This window comes from Myotis myotis, unplaced genomic scaffold (genome assembly GCF_014108235.1).
Source record: "Myotis myotis isolate mMyoMyo1 unplaced genomic scaffold, mMyoMyo1.p scaffold_m19_p_19, whole genome shotgun sequence".
Taxonomy (NCBI): Eukaryota; Metazoa; Chordata; class Mammalia; order Chiroptera; family Vespertilionidae; genus Myotis; species Myotis myotis.
The window spans coordinates 11,562,022-11,565,228 of record NW_023416323.1 but is presented as its reverse complement, the minus strand read 5'-3'; the positions used below and the strand labels follow the sequence as shown (position 1 = coordinate 11,565,228).

Here is a 3,207-nt window from a genome sequence, read left to right as displayed (position 1 = left end):
TATGCTTCTTTGAGTATTGTTTTAGAGATCCCTTTCCTGAGATCCTGAATTTCCCATGTTTTACACCCAGCTGCTACCAAACCTCACTCCCCACCCTACTTTCACTTTCTGCATGTGCTTCACTGGAGTGTCCTTTCACCTTACAATTATAATTCCCCTGTACTTAGGTTCCACGTTGGGTGCCATATGAACTATGTCCAGCACAGCCAGAGGTGAAATTGAGCAGGGGTGGTGAAGGATTAAGGAAGACAGATAAGAGAATACAGTTGGGGCCAGTTGGGACACTGTTCTTGGATGGAGAGACAGTGCCACAGCCTTCAAGCTGAGTCTTTATTTTATAGTCAGATCCCACGAGGCAAAGCAAGGGCGTGGTAAAGATGTTTACATGTTCTCATGAGTTTTGAATCTACTAATTACATGCACCTGAGAACTCTATCAAGCTTTGTTTTGGCAGCACTTGCTGCACCTCTAACAGCCTACATCACTCAGCCACCTGGGATCACAGGTTCGGACCATAAGGTAAACTTACAACTATAGCCTTTGGCTAAAATTATGCTGGGAGGACTTTGCCCTCCAAGCTGGGACCTGCACATGGCTTTGCCACGAGAAGACCATGCCCTCTTATTAGTCCGATACTTGAAACTGTCCAATTGCTGTAGCCACTCTCCACAGCTACCCCAGGGGTTTTTTTTCATTTCCATTTGGCTGAAAAAGTTTTTTCCATCCCTTCACTTTCAGTCTGTGTGAGTTCTTTGTTCTGAGGTGGGTCTCTTGTAGACAGCATATAAATGGGTTATGTTTTTTGGTTGTTGTTTTTTTCCATTTTTTTGGGGGGGGGGCGCTCCCTCTTCATTTATTCTGTACCAACATCAGATGAAACAATTCCCATAAATAAGGGGGGTGAGCCCCTCCTCGAGACCCTGGTCCATGGCCAGGAGCAGAGCAGGGGCTTGGGCGGGGCTGGTGAGGGGCCAGGTGGGGACTGGGCCAGTAAGCACCAAAGGAGGAGCAGTAGGCCGCTTGCCTGGCGGGCTGGGCCAGGAGGCCAGGGGGCTCAGGAGCTGCCCCGGATCCTCTCCATGTAGCTGCGGAGCTCCTCGGGGTCCCTCAGCCCCATGTCCTCACACAACCAGCGGATGTCCTCCTCGCCGCCACCAGGGTGAACTGCACGGCAGGGGCTGCCACAGGCTCCTCCGGCAGCTGGGCTGAGGGCGCTGGCGCGAACGTCATGAACTCTACACGCTTCTGGCACCCCCCAGCTTCTTTCCGGGCCAGGGTGCTGGGGGTGCCGGGGTCAGGGTCTCCCCGCCCCGCTCTCGCAGGGGCAGCCCCCCCCCCCCCCCTTGATGGGGCCAGGCGGCTGCCGGTCTAGCTGGCGGCCCAGGTCCTCCTGGTCGGTGCCCAGCCACATGCAGTTGTGGGGCTGCGGGGAGGCGGGGTCCGGGGCGCTGTCGGGGGGCTCCTTTGAGCTGGTAGCGAAGCACAAACACCACCCTTTGACCAGGAAGATGAGGATGGCCAGGCAGAAGATGCCCAGCAGGGCGTACATGCCCAGCTCCAGGTTGGTGACCCGCTGAGGGGCGGGGACCATCTCCTCCTCTTCCCCCTCCTCCTCCCTCGCTTCTGCCTCCTCCTCCTGCCCGGCCTCTTCTGTCCGCTCAAACTTGCCCCTCACACGCCCGCTGCCCCCCACACTGGCCTCCGTGGCTGGTGCGTCCAGGCAGGACTAGACGGCAGGGCAGGGGCCAGGGTGGGAGCCGGAGGCAGCCCGAGCCAAGCGGTGCCAGAGGCCAGGGGCACGCGGTGGCGGCCCCGGCAGCAGGGCTCCGGCGGGTGCAGAGACACGTGCAGAGTCAGCGCCTCAGTGCCCGCCCTGCTCACCACCACCCCGTGCCGGGCACCCCGCCCCTCGGCTGGCAGGCGTCGCTGGGCTCCTCGGCTGAGACGGAGAGTCCCAGGTCCTGGTGGTGGTAGAGCTCGGCGGGGGCCTGGGTGTGGTCGGAGAAGGACAGCCACAGGGACAGGGCCACCTCCGTAGCCCCCTGGTCCCCAGCTGTCACCTGCTTTGGGGCGGGAAGGGCAGACTGCGCCCAGCACGTGGCTGTGACCTCCCCGGGGTGGGCGGCGCCCCGGCTCAGGGCCAGTGATAGGCCCATGACCGGCTGCACCCGCAGCTCCAGCACCGAGACCTTGTCATCTGTCACGGCCAGCGCCTGCTCCCCCAGGATGGAGTCAGACAGTGGGCACCGCACCTCGATGGAGGTGACCCCGGGCTCCAGGCCCACCAGCACCCGGCCGTCCTCCAGCGACGCCACGCGGGGGTCCTGCACACGGACGTGCGGCGCCACGAGGTGGGACACGTCCAGCAGCCAGTCGGGGCCGAGCAGGTGGGTGAGGCGGCCGCCGTCCAGCGGGTGGGCCGCAAGGGGGACGAGGAAGCGCACGCCCTCCCGCTGGTACTTCAGGCGACAGCCCCGGCCCGCCGCTCCGCCTCCTCCCCTGCCTCTGCCTCGGCCTCCGGCGCCCCCTCCGCCGGGCGGGGCACCCTCCAGCCGCGGACCTGCTCCAGGGTGGTGTCCGTCAGCTGGATGCGCAGGGGAAGCAGCGGGGCCCACACCATCAGCCACAGGAAGGCCCGCAGCCAGCGCCACCAGAAGTCCACCCGCACCCCTCGAGCGCCCCGGCTCTCTTTGCCTGTCACAAACATGGCGTGACAGGCCTCAGACACCTGCAGGACCTGGGCGATGGCTGACTCACACCAATGTGCTCTGTCACCTCCACCAGAGCCCCCCCCCCTCACCCCCCACCCCCGTCCACGGTGACAAGGCGCACGGGGACCCGCCATGGCACTCAGGTCCTATTAAAATACCAATGGCATATTTCATAGAACTTACAAAAAATATTCCAAAAATTTATATGGAGCCAAAAAAGACCCTGAATAGTCTCAGTAATCTTGAGAATGAAAAACAAAGTTGGAGATATCTCAATAGCTGATACCAAACTATACTACAAGGTCATTGTAATCAAAACAGCTTGGTACTGGCAGAAGAACAGGCATATAGATCAGTGGAACAAAACAGAGCACCCAGAAATCAACCCATGTCTCTATGGTCAATTAATATTTGACAAAGGAGGCAAGAGCATACAATGGAGTAAAGACAGTCTCTTCAATAAATGGTGCTGGGAAAATTGGGCAGGTACATGCAA

The 3,207-nt window shown here is 60.0% G+C and overlaps 1 pseudogene; it reads right to left on the bottom strand.

The window, feature by feature from the left end:
* Positions 1-1,054: 1,054 nt before the first annotated feature.
* Positions 1,055-2,850, bottom strand: LOC118674820 (annotated as a pseudogene).
* Positions 2,851-3,207: the final 357 nt, after the last annotated feature.